General features: G+C 45.4%; 1 long non-coding RNA gene and 2 pseudogenes across 1 annotated transcript in view; 2 read left to right on the plus strand and 1 right to left on the minus strand.

The window, feature by feature from the left end:
- LOC142840951 (uncharacterized) overlaps positions 1 to 2,460 on the minus strand; it is a 26,026-nt gene extending 23,566 nt beyond the window's left edge. Inside the window, exons 1-2 of the long non-coding RNA XR_012908987.1 lie at positions 2,036 to 2,460; positions 1,692 to 1,853 (exon numbers count right to left, since the gene is read on the minus strand). This is a non-coding gene — a long non-coding RNA (uncharacterized LOC142840951). The remainder of the gene's footprint in view (positions 1 to 1,691; positions 1,854 to 2,035) is intronic.
- A 3,620-nt stretch (positions 2,461 to 6,080) lies between these two features.
- On the plus strand, positions 6,081 to 15,662 carry LOC142840545 (WW domain binding protein 1-like pseudogene; annotated as a pseudogene).
- Positions 15,663 to 16,225: 563 nt separating this feature from the next.
- On the plus strand, positions 16,226 to 17,170 carry LOC142840754 (large ribosomal subunit protein eL6 pseudogene; annotated as a pseudogene).
- Positions 17,171 to 19,327: the final 2,157 nt, after the last annotated feature.

The following is a 19,327-nucleotide window of genomic DNA, read 5'->3' on the forward strand; positions in this document are numbered from 1 at the left end:
AGTGCCCTAGACAGATTTTGAGAAATCTGGGAAGTAAACTCTGGGCCATTATCTTTTGGCAGATCTGACAGGAGGCCGTGGTAGCTTTTAGGAACCCGATATCCTCAGGTGTGGGTGTTTTAAGTGAATAACAAAAGGGGAATGGTGATTAGTGACAGCAGGAGCCCAGAGGGGCTTTGGAAGATCGAAGGAGCGGAGTAGGGTAGGAAGAAGATGGAGAAGAGTCCGAAGAAGCTTCCAGCTGCCTGTGTGACCTGTGGCGGGGGGGGGGGGGGGGAGCTTCCAGCTGCCTGCGTGACCTGCTGTGGGAAAAATTGGGTGAAGCTGAGTCGGAGGGACTAGGCGAGGCCCTTGTAGATCTGGAACGGGAGTTTCTTGGGGACCTAGAAGGAGAATGGTTAGGTGACCTGGAAGAATATTTACGTGGGACTCTGTCGGAGGGGCTAGGCGAGGCCCTTGCAGATCTGGAATGGGACTTTCTTGGGGACCTAGAAGGAGAACGGTTAGGTGACCTGGAAGAATATTTACGCGGGACTCCTGGAGACCTAGAAGTGGAATGTTTAGAGGCGTTATGGGGAGATGTAGGTGAGTCCTTCCTGTGCCTAGAAGAGACCTTGGAGGAAAGAGGAATGGGTGAGCTGTCACTCAACTGGGCAGAGCGAGAGGGGTGGCCCCTCAAGGCCAGGGGGTGGAGGTTCTTCCGCGGGGTCCATGGCAAGAGCAGAGGGTTCCTGGAGGGACGGCATTGATAAGAACATATGTGCAGGTGAACAGTGAGAAGCAGCGGAGGGGTCAGTTTTAATGGCCATGTAAAAAACCACCATAATGTACATCATTTCTTTCCATTTAGCAGACCGATGGCAGAAGTTAGCTAGCTCCCGTAAAATATCGGGGTCAAAGGAGCCATGAGGAGGCCATTTAAAGTTTCCGTGTAAACTGTATCTTGGCCACGTCTTAGAGCAAAGACGGATGAGTGTAGATAACTTAACGGAAGGAATCAGGGCGTGAGGTTGTAGTGTCTCCAATAGCCGTCCTAGGGGAGAGGACGGGGGAATTGTCTTTGAAGGCTTAGCACCCATGGCTAGAACCGTGGAAATATCCACAGAAGGCACCGGGAGGTGCCAGGAACGCTGGCAGCTCTAGTCACAGGCGTCCGAGTGACCAGAGGGCAGTGTTAAAAGACTTTACTGAGGCCAGGCGGTGGTGGCGCACGCCTTTAATCCCAGCACTCGGGAGGCAGAGGCAGGCTGATCTCTGTGAGTTCGAGACCAGCCTGGTCAACAGAGCTAGTTCCAGGACAGGCTCCAAAACCACAGAGAAACCCTGTCTCGAAAAACCAAAAAAAAAAAAAAAAAAAAAAAAAAGACCTTACTGAACCGATCCTAGCCTCCAGCGGGAAGCGGGATCCCGGGCAAGAGGGAACAGTTAGGCCTGAAGGCCGCCCATTGCAGCCGAGGTGCTCATACCGTAATGAGCCCATACGTAAAGAGGACAGAAAAAGATCAGAAAGAGAGAACTGGAAGCTCCGAGCTTCCAGGCACGGATAAAAAACAGGTCTAGCCGAGGGTGGAAGGCTGGGGGGACGGGGGAGGAGTCAGCATCCGTACCCAGGACATGCCAAAGAAAGCCGGGAGCTCCACCGGATGATCTCTGGGTGAGAGGGGACGGTAAGCCAACCCAGGTAAACTCACGAATTAGCCGCTGTTGGTTGCAGATGGCTGCGTTTAACATGTGGGGGCGGTTGCTAGTCCTCGGTCCTGACCTTGTCCGGGGAGGCACCAAAAACCGGAGCCACGGCCTCAGGTGACCGGGAGGAAAGGTCCCCGAGCAGACAGCACCAACTGTTGTTCTTTCTGTGGGGTTGGAGAGAAAACATGAGACACACGGCGGTCCCACATGGGTGAACTTTAATGGGGGGGGTGACGACAGGTGAGGGATGGGGGTGAAGAGACCAAAGGGAAAAGGGCGAGTTATGGCGTTCCCCGTTTTTATGGGGGGGGGTCCAGGTGCGTCTGGGAAAATGTCCTGCGCATACGTGGCTTTCGTTGAATTGGGATTTGTAGTCCTCTACTGTTTCAGGGAATTGTAGGCCAATGATCCTGCGCATGTGCAGCCTTGTCTCTGAAAGGAACAGCAAAGCCAACGTTGTCAAGTTCTGCTTCTTGCCAGGGCTGGAACATGGGCCCCTCTTTCAATTACATGTGCAACAGCCTTCTGTTTCTGATGATTCCCTTCGCTGCTTAAGCTTTTCTTTAATTCCTTTTTACAAACTGGAAGCTTAGCTGGGTGGGGTCTTGCTCTGAGGTTACCACTCCTTGTATTCCATTTAGGATCAGGTTTCTCTTTCAACTTTTTATCTCCTTGAGCACAGGACTTAGCTCTATTATATTTCCCAGTGCTTCTTTTCTTCTTAAACTGTCACTTTCTGTTTTTCCTTGCTCATCTTGTTCCTTTTCATTAGACCTGCAGAAGAATGAACACTAATAAACCACACGAAACAGTCAATATTAGGTTATCTTGAAATCTCCTCTGCTACCACATTAAGCCAAAACTCAATTTAGCCTCAGGCAGATTTTTTTGACAAGGGCAGAAAGCAGCCACATTCTTTGCCAAATTATCACAAGAACTATCTCTAGGTCTCTAGGAGGACACTTTGTAATATTTTCTCCTTTGAAACCTTTTGAGCTGGGCCATCATAATCTACATTGCTCTTAGCACCACTGTCTTCCATGTGGCCTTTTACGCCCCACCTTAAGCATTCAACTGCTTTTCTAGTCCAAAGCCCACAGTCTTCATTTCACCAGCAGGTGGCATGTTCAGGCCTGTCATAGCAATACCATGCTTTCTGGTACCAACTTCTGTCTTGGTCAGTGTTCCACTGCTATGAAGACACACCATGACCATGGCAAGTCTTATAAAAAGAAAGACACACCTTACAAATAGCTCAACAGAACACCAAATAGACAAAACTGAAAAATAAAATATCCATAGCATATGATAGTTAAAACACTGAATATACAGGACAAAGAAAGTGTATTGAAAGTTGCAAGAGAAAAATAGCAAGTCACAAATAAAGGAAAACCTATCATAATAGCAAATGATTTCTCAATGGAAACTTAGAAAGCCAGAAGATCCTGGAACAATGCACCCCAAGTGCTAAAGAACCTGAGCTAATTTGCCCAGTGAAAGAGAGAGAGCCTAAAAAAGTTATATCCAACAAACAAAACTTAAGGAAGATACAGGAAGCTGTATTTCAGGCTGAAGAGAGAAATGAGCATAGGAGCTGTAGAAAGAAATGCAAAGCCATAATCACAAAACACAAATTACTGCTGAGAACACAATGCCACCCAAATCAACAGCACAATGACTACAGTCAGCACCGACTTTAAATATTAACTTTAACTATCAATGGCCCAATTCTTCAATTAAAAGACAGACTGCCTTAATGGATCAAAAAGCAAAATCTACTGCCACATCTTAGTTTTTTAAAAATTATTTATTTGTATTGCATTGGTGTTTTGCCCACATGTATGTCTGTGTGAGGGTGTTGGATCCCCTGGAACTAGAATTGCAGACAACTGTTAGCTGCAATGTGGTTGTTAGGAATTGAACTCAGGTCTTCTGGAAGAGCAGTCATTGCTCTTAACCATTGAGCCATCTGTCCAGCCCCACCACATGTTAGTTTTAAAGATAGGCACTGCCTTAGTTAGAGTAAAAGGATGGCCAGAGGTACTGCAGTCAAATGAGACAGGGGACAAGAAAGCAACTAACATCGTTACCCTCATACATGACAAAATAGACTTCAAACTAAAATTACTGAGACGAGATAAAGAAAGACACTTAATTCTAATCAAGGAAACAATTAACCAAGAAGACATTGCTATCCTCAACATATATGCACCAAACTTTGGTGCACCCAATTTCATTTAAAAATTCCTAGTGGACTTAAAGAGACAGAATAGCACCAACCTGTTAATTCTATGTGAATTCAATACCCCAGTTTCTCTAACAGCTAAGTCAGCTGGACAAAAAGAAACAGAGAAACATGAGACTCATATATCACATAGGCTTGACAGTTATCTACAGAATATTCCACATAAACACCCAAGGACACACATTCTACTAAGCAGCACAAGGAAGGTTCTCTAAAACAGACCACAAAAAAATCTTTACAAATTCAGAAAGATTAAAATAACACTGTGTATCCAATCTGATCATAATGCAATCAACCTTAAAATTGACACCAGACATATCTCTAGTAAATATGCAAACTCATGGAGATTAAACAGTACATTATTGAACGATGCATGAGTCAAAGAAGCAATCAAAAAATAAAAAATTTCTTGGAACTAAAGAGAAACAATATGAAATCTCTGGGATTCAATCAAAGTAGTGCGTACATTAAAAAAAATCAGAAAAAATGCCCACCTCAAAAGAGAGGTGTGGACTGAAGCCCCTAAAGAACCTCTGACAGGAAGGCTGGGAGAGAAGCCAGCCTTTGGTCAGTCTGGCGACTCACACAGGTGAGCCAGCATCACTACAGCCCCCCCACCTCCTCCACAGCCCCCCTCCCTTCTCCATCCTCCCCCCCTCCGGCGCGCCCCCAAGGCCGGCTCCGCCCCCTCTTGGAGTGGGTGGTGTGCTCCTGCGGCTCCAGTCGTGTCGCAGGCACACGCACCACTGGCGTAGCTGCAGTTACAGTGGTCTGAGCAGGACCCGCATTGCCCCCAGCACTGCGCAGATTGAACCGCCTGGCCGAGCGACATCCTCGCTTCCTCCCTCGAGCTTCCACAGCTCGGGCTCATCTTTCTCTTGGCTTCCGGGCCAAACTATGTAGCCCGCATCTGGCCGCCTGGATACCCCGCAGCTGACGCCCACCGGAGTCGTCGCCTGTGCCAGGTGCTCGCGGCGAGCAGAGGCCTCATCAGCCAGCGGCCTACCTGGCCAGCAGAGCCCGTCTCTTGGGCTTCCTTTCTACCAGGTCCCGCTCATCCCTCCGAGGGACCGTCTTTATGGGTCAGCTTCTGTCCAAAGAGCCTCGTAACCGCCAGAGCCAGAAGAAGCCTCGTTGCTGCAGCTGGTGTCGCCGCAGGCGCCCTCTCATCCGACTGCCAGGCCGCACTCCCGCCAAGGCGTCCCCGCAGTCCTCGGCTCCCAGGAACCGGGACTGCTTCTTCCGCGGGCCCTGCATGCTGTGCTTCATCGTGCACAGCCCCAGCGGGCCCGCCCCCGCCGGCCCAGAGGAGGAGCCGCCGCTGTCGCCGCAGCCGCTGCGGGACGGGGCCTACGCTGCCGCCCCCTTGCAGCACCTGGAGCCGCGCTATGCGAACCTGGAGCCCGAAGACTGCGCCGCCGCTGCCCGCCGCTTCTTGCTGTCGTCGGCTGCCGCCGCCGCCGCCTCCTCAGCCTCGTCGCCCGCCACCCGTTGCAAAGAGCTGGGGCTAGCCGCCGCCGCCGCCTGGGAGCAGCAGGGCCGGAGCCTCTTCCTGGCCAGCATGGGGCCGTTGCGCTTCCTGGGGCCGCCGGCCGCCGCGGAGCTTTTCCAGGGGCTGCCATCGCAGGCTGAGTACCCCATGCCCCCTGAGGTCGTGTGCAAGCGTAAGGGGGTTGGGGTTCCCGACTACAGCTTTTGCGAGCAGCCTCTCTGCGGCGGCGGGGGAGGTGCCTCTCTGATGCAGCCGCTGGATGCAGGATGCTGCCAGGCCCTGGAGCAGCCCCTGTCACCACTCGGCTCCAGGCCCACCTCTCCTGGCTCAGAGTGTGACCTCCTTGGAGCCGCCGGGAGCAACTTCCGAGCTGGAAGCATCGCCCACTGGCTCGCCCAGCAGTCTGAAGCCCGCGACGCGGACTGTCAGAAGATCCCCGAAAATCCCTGCAGCTATCGTAGGGAGCCGCTCCCCGAAGCCCTAGATGTTAACCAGCTGCCGGGGTCCATCGTGCTTGACGTGGAGCTGGATGACTAGGTCCAGCAATGCCAGCCCCCCGCCCCATCCCCGGCCCCTGCCCTCCCGAGGCTTTCTCCCCTCCCCCCACCCCTGCCCCCTTGTGCACGGAGGAGCAGGGTTTCTAGGCAACCGGGGATGCCTGAAGGGGAGACTGGGAAGCCCCTAGGCCCTGTGCTTAAGGCCCCTTTTGAAGTAGAAAAGCTTGGAGTCTGCTGAATGCCTTGTAGTAGATTAGATCTGTCTCACAATTCAGGATTCATTCATTGCATTAGCAAATCCTGATATAGAAACTATTAGATTTCTGTGGAATAAATATATGCACATTTGAGCAATTTTATTTGGTGGGTAACAACTTTACATACTGGTGTTTGAACGTTTTCAAACTGTTTTCAGGTTTGATAGCTGCTAGTTAGTAGTGCCAATAACTTGCAATTAAGCATGTACCGTGATCAATCACTGTATCAAAGCTTTATATATACAGATCTCATGGATTCCTCCATTTGATGCTCTGTGACAACTCCCGTTACTATTTCCTGCATTCAAAAAGCAACGGACGCTCCAGAGGTTTACAGATGGCTCACACTAGTGAGCCAGGAAGACGACGGGTTTTCGTTTTGTCTTGTGAAACTAACAATCTAGATGGACTTAAAACGGTTGAATGAACTGGTTCAAGGCCACACTTGTAAACTAAAGAGCAAATTTGGGTCTTGGACTGGGGAATTTTGGCCCGCTTGACTTGAAAAAAATAACTGTTGTGTATGCTGTTGTTTTTCCTTCTTACATCCTTGCCTTTATATGCAATGAATTACCAGAAGTCAGATTTCTTTTATGTTGGGGGTTGGGTGAGTGAAAAAGTGAAGTGCCTGGGGAATTTTGTGTCACTGTCAATTACTAGGTAAAATCTCCTGCTTTAGCAGAGCTAGAGACAACTCTGTGATAGTTTACACTAAGTTATTTGCTCCCTTGTGTTCTGTCTTTGTTCCCATGCCTTTTCCTGAAGACAAAAACATAAGAACTTGATTTTTCAGTGTGGAAGATATTTAAATGAGACTATTTAGAACAAATCTTCAGGAGAACCTGGCTACTTTCATTGTTACTGAATTAACTGCCAATGAATTGGAAAAGTTACTGTCACATCAGTGTACTTACTTGAGTAGACTTTTAACATGTGTGTAATTATGTGTTTGCATCTGTTTCACTGTGACATTGATGTTCTTGTGAACAATACAGCAAAAGATCAGACAAGTTTCCCATTTTCTTGTGTCAAAATGTAGTGAGATAATTATTATGAAGGTGCATTTGCAGGAGGGGTAATTACTTTGTGTGTTCAGGGGATGAATTTTAGGGCAGAGGAAACTTTCTCAAGTCCTTTAAATCACTGACTGATATATAAATAAATGACTTCTTAATGACGCAACTCAAACATTTGGAAAAATACAAAAGAACCGAGTCCAAAACTTTAGGAAGTGATAAAAATCAGAGCAGAAATCAATAAAATAGAAAGCAGTACAAATAATCAATAAATCTAAGAGCTGGTGCTCTGAGAAGACTAAAAAAGATTGCAGGCAAAGGGGAGGTTGGCCCTTGGACTTCCCACACGTCAGGGAACCCTGATTGCTCTTTGAGCTGATGAGGGAGGGGGACTTGATGGGAGGAGGGAGGGAAATGGGAGGCGGTGGCGGGGAGGAGGCAGAAATCTTTAATAAATAAATTAATTAATTAAAAAAAAGATTGCAGGCTGTTGATCCAACTGAAAGAGGAAGACAGGACCCACATTAACAGAATCAGAAGTGAGCAGGGAAAAAAATTACAATGAACATTAAAGGAATTCAGAATATTATAAAGGAATATTTTAAAAACCAGTAATCCATTAAGTTGAAAATCCTAAAAGAAATAGGTGAATTCTGATTCAGCTAAACTACCAAAATTAGAACAAGAAGACAACCTAAACAGATCCATAACAAATGAGATCAAAATAATAATGAGAAGCCTTCCAACTAAAAAAAAAATCCCAGGCACAGGTGAATTCACAGCAGAATTCTATCATGTCTTCAAAGAAGAGCTATAAGCAATCCTTAAAATTAAATATATAACTGGCTTTGTGGGAGCCTAGGCTGTTTGGATGTTCACCTTACTAGACCTGGAAGGAGGTGGGAGGTCCTTGGACTCCCCATAGGGCAGGGAACCCGGTCTGCTGGTCTGCTCTTTGGGCTGATGAGAGGGAGGGAATTGATTGGGGGAGGGGGAGGGATATGGAAGGCGGTGGCGGGGAAGAGACAGAAATCTTTAATAAATAAATAAATAATAATTAAAAAAAGAAAAAAATAAAGTATAAGTCAAATGACTAAAAAAATTAAATATATGTTTATTAACATTACATATAAACAATAAATTAATAATATATTTTAAAATAATTCTAGTTAAGACCTGGATGGAGGTGGGAGGTCCTTGGACTTCCCACATGGCAGGGAACCCTGATTGCTCTTTGGGCTGACAAGGGAGGGGAACTTGATCGGGGGAGGGGGAGGGAAATGGGAGGCGGTGGCGGGGAGGAGGCAGAAATCTTTAATAAATAAATTAATTAAAAAATTCTAGTTATTTTAAACAATAATAAATATACATTTAATTATGTGCACATAAATGAGTGCGCGCACACACACGCACGATTTAATTATGTGCACATACATGAGTGCACACACATACACACACACACACACACACACACACACACACGCGTGCGTGCCCATACACAGCATACTTCCAAACTCCTTTTACAAAGCCAGTATAATTCTAAAATCAAACAGGTAAAGACAAAACTAAACACAAAAACTACAGGCCAATATCCCCATAAATTCAAAATGCTTCACATACATAAAAATGATTATCCATCATGATCAAGCTGGCTTTATCCCTGAAATGCAAGTTAATAAATGTAATAAAAAGCGGGGATAAAGACAAAAATCACATGATTATATCAATATATGGCAGAAAAGCCTTTGATAAAGTCCAACATGCCACCATAATAAAAATCCCGGATAAAGTAGAACTAAAGGGAACATACCTCAACATAATAAAAGCTAAATATGATAAACCCACAGCTAGGATAATCCTAAATAGAGGAAAAACTTGAAGCAATCCCACTGATATTGTGTATGAGACAGGGCTGTCCACTAGCTCCATTTTTTCAACACTGTGATCAAAGCACTAGCTGGAGTAATAAGGCAAGAGAAGGAAATAAAAGGGATACAGATAGGAAGAGACATCAGACTGTCCCTATTTGCTGATGACATAGTATTATATATGAGCTTCAAAACCTCTACCAGCAAACTTCTAGAAACAAGCAAATGCATCAGTGTGGCAGGATAGAGAGTCAACTTGCACAAATCAATAGCTTTTCTACAAAAACATCTATAGAAAGAGATTATGGACACACTGTCATTCATAATAGCCTCAAAATAAAATATCTAGGAATAAGTCTAACCAAGGAGATTAAAATACCTTTACAATGAAAACGTTAAACCTATGGGGGGGGGGGAGAGACTAGAAAATGGGAACACACCCCATGCACATGGATTGGTAGAATTAATATTGTGAAAGTGACAATTTTACCAAAAGCCATTTGTAGATTCAATGCAATCTCAACCCAAATCTCTATCTCACTCTTCATAGAAATAGAAAAAATTCTAAAATTCTTATGGAGCTACAGAAGACCTATATAACCAAAACAACCTTAAGCAAAAAGAACAATGCTGCAAGGATTACCATTCTAATTCTTAAATATATTACAGAGCTATAGTAATAAAAACAATATGGTATTGGCAGAAAAACACGTGAATACCAATGAAACAAAATTGAGGACCCAAATATAAGTTCATGTAACTTTATCTATTCAATATTTGGTAAAGATGCCAAAAATAACCTGGAGAAAAGAAAACATCTTCAGCTGGGCAGTGGTGGCACACGCCTTTAATCCCAGCAGCATCCGGGAGGCAGAGGCAGGCGAATCTCTGTGAGTTCGAGACCAGCCTGGTCTACAAGAGCTAGTTCCAGGACAGGCTCCAAGCCACAGAGAAACCCTGTCTCAAAAAAAAAAAAAAAAACAACCAAAAAAACAAAACAAAAAAAAAACTTCAACAAGTGGTGCTGGGGAAACTGGATGTCCATATGGGGCAGAGTGAAATTAGACATGTAACATCACACTGCACAGAAACTAACTCCAAATGGATCAAAGACCTAAATGTGAAACCTGAAACACTTCTGGAAGAAAATATAGGCAGTACCCTACATGATATAGGTGTAGGAGAGGACTTTCTGAATAAGGACACAATTTGCCCAAGAAATAAGGCAAACAATAGACAAGTGGTATTTCATTAAAACTAAAAAGTTTCTGTTCAGCTAAAGAAACAACCAACTGAGTGATCAGGAAGTTCACAAAATGAGAGAGAATTTTTGCAAGTTATATATCTGAGAATTACTATCTAGAAAATATATAGAACTGCGAGGGGTGCATCCACCCACTGAGACAGTGTGCCTGATCTAATGGGAGCTCACCAAGGCCAGCTGGACTGGGACTGATGGAGCGTGTGATCAAACCAGACTCTCTGAATGTGGCTGACAATGAGGGTGGACTGAGGAGCCAATGATAATGACACTGGATTTTGGTTCTACTGCATGTACTGGCATTTTGGGAACCTAGTCTGTTTGGATGCATACCTTCCTAGACCTGGATGGAGGGGGGAGGGCCTTGGACTTCCCACAAGGCAGGGCACTCTGACTTCTCTTAGGACTGGAGAGCGAGGGGGAGGGGGAGTGGGAGAAGTGGGAAGGAAAAAGGAGGATGGGAGGAGGTGGAAATGTTAAATAAATAAATTAAAAAAATAAAGCAAAACAAAACAACAACAACAAATAAGTTAAGAATTACTCATTCAAGAAATGGTCCTGGGATCTGAATAGATTTTTTTAATAAGAAAAAGTGACTAAGAAATATCTAAAAAATATTCATCTTCCATAGCAATTAGAGAAATGCAAATCAAAACAACTTTGAGAATTCATCTTACCCCAGTCAAAATCGCAAGTTATTGCCCTAGGCCCACCCCTCCAACACCAGAGATAGAAGGAAAGTCCCTATTGCTGAAGACACCATGTATGTAAGATAAAGGGCCCAGAGGCTCCTGAGCTAGAGCTGACCTGAATGCCTCTTCCCTGAGGACTAGCTTTTATGGTCCCAGAAGGCATCATGCAAACTTCCAAAGGAGGGAAGCAACCAACAGTCATACCAGCTCTGGTGCCTGTGCACCACAATGACCAGCACGGCACAATAACTACAAGGGTTCAATAGTGACATACATTGCTTGATGGTAGCCAACAGCTCTCTAGTTGGACTTAAAATTTGCTCAATAAGACAAGAAGGAAACCATGCCTAGTATTAAAACCTGACCAACAACTCAGGACTAGTGAAGTCCTGGGTCTTGGAACCCAGTCCCAACTGATAGGCTCTGAGATCATGAGATCATAGGAGAGGGGGTGGAAAGATTGTAAAAGCCTGAAGAATGGGGTTTGCTGTGAAATTGTGTTTCCTAGGAATGTCAAAAGCTACACCTATGAAGGCTCACCAACATGGTTGCCTAAACCTGAGTTGAATAAGGACGACACCAAAATAAATGCTAACATGGAAGGGGAAAGGCTCAGGAAGTCTCAGTTCTACATAAAGAACCACAGGCAACTAAGGAATAATGAGAGGGAGAGAGAGAGAGAGAGAGAGAGAGAGAGAGAGAGAGAGAGAGAGAGAGAGAGAGACAGAGAGAGACAGAGAGAGAGAGAGAGAGACACAGAGAGAGACAGAGAGAGAGACAGAGAGAAAGAGACAGAGAGACAGAGAAAGAGACACAGAGATACAGACAGAGAGACAGACAGAGAGAGAGACGGAGAGAGAAATAGTCTTCCCCAGGGTTGGGCACACCAATTGATTATCTAATACCAAATGGTCAGCCCTGAAAATATATGTACCTGTGATATCCCACAGACTGAGCAGGTAATATTTGTGTACCAAAGGATATGCATGTGTGTGTGTACATATATATGTAAAATCCATTAAAGTAATACAAAGTAAAAGAGGCCATTAAAATCAGGAACAAGATAAGGACGTTTATTCTCTTCTCTTCCATTCAACTTAATACTTGAAGTATTGACAAGAGCAATGAGACAAATAATGGAGAGAAAGGGGATACAAATAAGAAGTCAAAATGTCTTTATTTTCAGATGATGATTCCATACATAAACAGCACTAAAAGCAGCAAGGAGTCAGAGGGTCAACACAGTAAAAGATCACAGCCCATAGAACCAACTAAGCAGGGCTCATAGGGGCTCACAGAGACTGAACTGGCAATCAGGGAGCCTGTATAGGTCTGATCTACATCCTCTGCATAAATGTTATGGCTATATAACCTGGGGTTCCTGTGGTATATCTAACAGTGGGAGCGGGGACTGTGTCTAACTCTTTTGTCTGCTTTTGGGATCCTTTTCCTCTTACTGGGTCACCTCATCCCACCTTAATACGAGGAGATGTGCCTAATTTTATTATAACTTGATATGCCATGTTTGGTTGATATCCCTGGGAGGCCTGTCCTTTTCTGAAGAAAAAAACTAAACATCAAGGAACAAATGAATCTTGACTTGGTACTAAACAGACAGGTCCCAAAAGATGAAATAAAAAATGGCTAAGAAACACTAAAAAAATGCTCAACATCCTTAGCCATCAAGAAAATGAAAATAAAAGATGATTTCATCTTATACCTGTCAGAACGGCTAAAATCCAAACAACAAATGACCACAAATGTTGCCTGAGATGTGGAAAGGGAGCCTTTGTTTACATTTGGGGTATCCACTGTGGAAATCCTTCTGTAAGATATTCAAAAAGTTAGAAATACATCTACCACATGATCTAGGTACACCACTCTTGGACATACACCCCAAGAACTCTGAACCCTAATACAGAAATACCTGCTCATTTATATTCACTGCTGCTCAATAACCAGGAAATGGAAGCAGCCTAGACATTATCAGCTGAGAAATAGATGATGAACATGTGTTATATTTCCACAATGGAATATTAATTTTTAAGCAAAATGAAATTAAGAAATGCACAAGGAAATGAATGGAGTTAGAAAGACTCATTAGAGAGTGAGGTAACACAGACCCAGAAAGACAAATGTCATATGCTTTCTCTCATTTGTGAATTTAGCTTTGATTATGTGGGTTTAATTTGGAATATTCATAGATATTGGGAAATTCACAAGGAACCATGGGGAGGGACTTTTAAGGGAAGGGAGATAAAATGCACAGTTATAAAAGATTAAAGGGAAATTACAGAACAGGAAAGGTTAAATTAGGGTGAGTTATGAGAGGCCAGGATAGATGGGGGAATAAAGGCAGTTATAATACTAAAGACCTTTCAAAAAGTCATATGGAAGCCCATTACCATAAAAGCTTCCCACCTATATCTATAGCTATATCTAGCTTCCTATAGATATAGATAGACACAGATATAGATAGATATGAAGACACACAAACAACAAAAAAGAGTTAAAATGGAGTTATCCAGGGCTGCAGAGATGGTTCAGAGAGAGGTTAAGAGCACTGGCGGTTCTTCTAGAGGTCCTGAGTTCAATTCCCAGCAACCAGATGGTGGCTCACAGCCATCTATGAGATCATCGGTGCCTTCTGGTGTGCAGGCATACATGGAGGTAGAATTCTATGGACATAATAAATAAATTTCTTTAAAAATGGAGTTACTCTATAGTACAGCAGCAATGCTCCTACTAGATACCACAGTCTAACAAAATCCCTGTGTCAGGAATGGATTACTGCTTTAGGAATTGCTTCTCAGTGAGGTACCATAGAACCTCAAACACGGCAACACTCTTGACTATCCTACAGAACTTGAAGGTAACACTTTATTTCAGAAGACAGCATACACTTGAGTATAATGTGTAAATGTACAATGATAAATCAAGTACTAACTGACCTGGAAGCTCCATCCTATCTTTACAGTGCTGACAAGTTCCATGCATGCTAACAGAAGAGAAAAAAGAATCATCTGTATTACCAAGCTAGGAAACTTGCAAGCTGTGATAACAGTTGGCCTGGCAAGACATGCTCATCGTTGCAATAATGGCACAAACATCATGGAAATAACCAGCCACTTTCTGATTGGATTTAATTTCAATTCCTCAAGATAAACCCCTTATCTGTCACCATTTTTAGGCCAAGAACCTATGGCTAGGTAGGTCCTAACCTCTAGTGGGCAACTTATTACTATTATTGCTCAGCTTAGTGGACTTAGTTTGACATCAATTCCTAATGAGTTACTGTTATGGCTGGCGTGGACCATCACCATCATCCTGAGTTGTTGCTGTGTCTCCACTATCACCACCACTGAGCCAAGCCTAGCAGCGGCAATATGAAGTCAACCTGATTGTCTACCAGAAAGTCAACAATTACTCAATGCTGCCATTTTACTTTAGGGTTTTGGCAAACTATTTACTACTTCCTTATGAGGAAGTGGTGAAACCCACCTACAACCTGTAATGATTGTTCTGTCTCTTTAAGAGACAAGCCACGCCCACTCCCTCCCCCATCCACTGAGGCTGGCAGGTCTTCCTTCCTGCTTGCAGCCTTAGTCTCTCTCTTTTCCGACTTTCTCTCAGAGAGGCAGTTTTGGTCTCTCCTCTCTCTCTTCTCTCTCTCCTCTCCTCTCTCTCTGTCTCTCTGTCTCCCTGTCTGTCTCTCTCTGCTATTCTCCCCGCCCTTCCATAACCACTAAATAAATATCCAACCTCACTCTACATGGTGTGCCTATCCATCTGTCTCTTGCCTGCTGCCACATGGCTTGCTGCTGGGGACCAGCCACCTTTGGAGACCTGCAGCATGGGCTCATGTACCATCCCTGTCTAGGCCTGGCTTTTCTCAGGACCTGCTGCCTGCTACCACATGGCCTTCTGCCACTACTTGTTGTCCTGCAGTGTTTTTGCTGCTTGCCCCTGCTGGGGATCCTGCAACAATTTTTAATAATCCATTATGCAACTCCTCCTGCATCATGTAGGGCCTTCCAGCCATAACAGCAGCAGCTGCTGCTTCCTCAGGGTGGCCCTGCAGGTGGCAGTCCCCCAGGGGCTGACCTACCCCAGGGCTCCCAGGGAGCACAGAGCAGTCCTTTGTCTGAATCGACCCGATGAGCAGCACAAGACCCCCAAGTGTTGCTGACCCTCAGCCCTTTGAAGGAATAGAATCCAGTGCCTCAGTGACTGGCCATGGGGAGCTGGACCCAGGGGCCTTGCTGGACAGGGATTTGGAGTGTAGGAGGAAGCTATGGAAAGTTTCAGGTTCTGAGCATGGTAGTGTCCCCTCCTCCTGCAACAGCAATGACAAGACACCTGGCAGGCATCACTGCTTCACAGATGACTCAGGCATTAAGTTATGTGTGTGCAACTGGAGCCACCATGAGGATGGTCTCAAAGAATCCAATACACTCAGATGATGTCCTGGATGGGCCCTTGGACTTCTGCGACAGTTGTCACTGAAGGACTCTGTCTGTCCTCTGAGGAGTAGTCTTGAGAGCCTGGGCTCCCCCATCTGCCTCCACTGTCTTCATGCCTACTGCTAAATGCCATCAATGAACAGGCCTCCCCACACTCACAGTGCAGCAACTTCCCCAGCTAGATAATGCCCTGCCTGTATCTGAGAGCTTGACAAACAACCAGGGTAGGGGACACCCACAAGAGAAGCATTAAGTGACTTTTAGAAGTGGTACAACTGTTATGCCAAGATCACGGAATGCCCCCCAAACAAACCAGAAAACTGAGTCCTGCATGTAAAAACAAAGAGCCTTTTTTCTTCCACAAGTTTGCAAACTTGGTCTCTCCATGTGTCCAATGTATTTCAGTGATTGGAGAGCCCTGAGCTTAGAGTTAGGTTTTTATAGTAGCAAAGGTGGGAATGAGGGATTTCTAAGGTTTAGGACCCCAGTTGACTGACATTTGTCTAGGGGTGTCCCGGTGAAAAGCAATGGGTGTGTGCTGGCTGGGGATCCCATCTACAATGGTTGGACGCTAGGAATTTCCTTTGGATGTTCTGTTCTGAGTGATACCTGGGTAATCTCAGTTTGTGGTCTTTATCTAAATCAGGTATTGCCTCAGGGTAAACTACTGAGACTCAGGCCTCTATTGAGCTTGTCATGACTGGGTCCTATAACAACCACTTTGTCCTCTTTCCCATCTTGCAAGATGGTGGGTGAAAAAGGCAAGAAACCTGATACAAAAGAGAAGAAACTTGCAGCCAAGAAGCCTGGCAGTGATGCCCCTGCCACTGGTGCAGCCAAAAAGGGTGACCCTAAGGCTAAAAAGCTCAAGAAGGGGGAGCCCCATTGCAGCCGAAATCTAGTCCTTGTTAGAGGAATCGGCAGGTACTCCCGATCTGCTATGTATTCCAGAAAGGCCATGTACAAAAGGAAATACACAGCTGCAAAAAACAAGGTTGAAAAGAAGAAGAAAAAGGAAAAGGTCCTTGCCACTGTCACAAAACCAGTTGGTGGTGACAAGAATGGTGGTACCCGGGTGGTTAAGCTTCGAAAAATGCCCAGGAATTATCCTACTGAAGATGTGCCTCGGAAGCTGCAGAGCCATGGCAAAAAGCCCTTCAGTTAGCATGTGAGACACCTGCGTGCCAGCATCACTCCTGGGACTGTCCTCATCATCCTTACCGGGCGCCACAGGGGCAAGAGAGTGGTTTTCCCGAAGCAACTGGGCAGTGGTTTACTGCTTGTGACAGGACCTCTTGCCCTCAACAGGGTTCCTTTGAGAAGAACACATCAGAAGTTTGTCATCGCCACCTCTACAAAAGTTGATATCAGCACAGTTAAAATTCCCAAACACCTGACTGATGCTTACTTCAAGAAAAAGCAGCTGCGTAAGCCCAGGCATCAGGAGGGCGAGATCTTTGACACAGAGAAGGAGAAATACGAGATTACGGAGCAGCGCAAGGCTGATCAGAAAACGGTGGACTCGCAGATTCTGCCAAAGATCAAAGCTGTTCCTCAGCTGCAGGGCTACCTGCACTCTCAGTTCTCTCTGACAAACGGGATGTATCCTCACAAACTGGTTTTCTAAATTGCTGATAACCTAATTAAACAGCTTTATGTGTCTCAAAAAACAAAACAAAACAAAAAACAACCACTTTGTCCTTTTATTTTTTTTCTTTCCTGTCTAACTTTCTCCACATCTCCATACACAAACTTGGGGTGTATGCCTCATCTCCCCCACAAAAGCACAGAACTGTAGTGTTATGCCCCAAATCTAGATCCCCAAAATACCACTATGAGACCAAATCCTATGCAAAAGCAAAGAGTCTTTATTGCGAGTTAACTCAGGCCTCTCTGTCCATCCATCTGAAGCAGCAGTAGAGCAGGAGAGATCCCAGGCAGCACGATGAAGGGTTTTTTATAGTGGCCGTGCAAGAAGGGGCAGGTTTGGGGAATTCCAAACATGCATAGCTACAGATTTGGGATTGGCTCAAGCTTTGAGGAAGGGTATCCAGACTGAGCTGATTGGCTGCCTTGGGTCTAGGGGGAATTGCAACATTGTTGTCTCAGCACAAGGACACCTGGAATTGTTTACTCATTTCTGATTGGTATCTCCCTGTGGGGGTGAGGTGTTGCCCATTCCTGATTGGTCTCTCTTGGTAGGGTGATGTGCTGCCTGTTTCTGATTGGCTTCTCCCTGTGGGCTAAAATCAGGGGGAGGTGAAGCTTATAGACTAGAGGGAGCCACTTTCCGGTTCAAGGATTGGTTGGCTTTAATTTTAGGGTCAGGGTGTATTTCTTAAACTGGTTCTGATTCTAGAGGGCAAGTGTCTTTCTTTGGCTCTGGTTTCAGGGTCAGGGTGTTTTTCTCTGGTTCTGGGTTCTGGGATAAGGTGTTTCTTTTGCTGGCTCCAGATCCAGGGTGTGTTTCTTTCACCAGCTCTGGGTTCAGAGTCAGGTGTTCAGGGATTCAGGGATTGTGCTATGGCTACAGATCTGCTGGGGCCTGAGTTTCTCAGTAGAAGACTGAGAGACTGGTTCTTGTTAGCATTCAGGCATTATGTCCACCTGCCCTTGGTGACCTAGCAGAATATGTCACCAACCCCAATCACTCCCTATGCACATGCACTGCCCCCAAGGTCCTCAGCTATAACCACTAAGAGCATCCCCTGTGTGCATGCAGATACTTGACCAGCCCAGGGTTTCTTTCTTTCTTTCTTTCTTTCTTTCTTTCTTTCTTTCTTTCTTTCTTTCTTTCTTTCTTTCTTTCTTTCTTTCTTTCAAGATTTCTGTCTCTTCCCCGCCACCGCCTCCCATTTCCTTCCCCCTCCCCCAATCAAGTCCCCCTCCCTCGTCAGCCCAAAGAGCAATCAGGGTTCCCTGCCCTGTGGGAAGTCCAAGGACCACCCACCTCCATCCAGGTCTAGTAAGGTGAGCATCCAAACTGCCTAGGCTCCCACAAAGCCAGTACGTGCAGTAGGATCAAAAACCCATTGCCATTGTTCTTGAGTTCTCAGTAGTCCTCATTGTCCGCTATGTTCAGAGAGTCCAGTTTTATCCCAGGCTTTTTCAGACCCAGGCCAACTGGCCTTGGTGAGTTCCCGATAGAACATCCCCATTGTCTCAGTGTGTAGGTGCACCCCTTGGGGTCCTGAGTTCCTTGCTCGTGCTCTCTCTCCTTCTGCTTCTGATTTGGACCTTGAGATTTCTGTTCGGTGCTCCAATGCGGGTCTCTGTCTCCTTTCATTGCCTGATGAAGGTTAATATTCAGGAGGATGCCTATATGTTTTTCTTTGGGTTCTCCTTATTTAGCTTCTCTAGGATCACTAATTATAGGCTCAATGTCCTTTATTTATGGCTAGAAACCAAATATGAGTGGGTACATCCCATGTTCCTCTTTTTGGGTCTGGCTTACTTCACTCAGGATAGTGTTTTCTATTTCCATCCATTTGCATGCAAAATTCAAGAAGTCCTTGTTTTTTACTGCTGAGTAGTACTCTAATATGTATATATTCCATACTTTCTTCATCCATCTTCCATTGAAGGGCATCTAGGTTGTTTCCAGGTTCTGGCTATTACAAACAATGCTCCAGCCCAGGTTTCTATGGTTGCTACATCACTATGTAGTCTGTGCACACGCACTAAGCCTCCTTTAAAAGTGAGCTTTGCCCATTTCCCTTTTCTTTCCTGCTGATTCACTGAAGAGGCAAACAGACCTTTGCACCTCTCTCCCCGCTTTTCCATTCCCTTCCCCTAATAAGCCCTCCCTGTGAGCCCTGTTGCAGGATGGCGTCTCTCAGTCTCCCGC

This window comes from Microtus pennsylvanicus, chromosome X (genome assembly GCF_037038515.1).
Source record: "Microtus pennsylvanicus isolate mMicPen1 chromosome X, mMicPen1.hap1, whole genome shotgun sequence".
Classification (NCBI taxonomy): Eukaryota; Metazoa; Chordata; class Mammalia; order Rodentia; family Cricetidae; genus Microtus; species Microtus pennsylvanicus.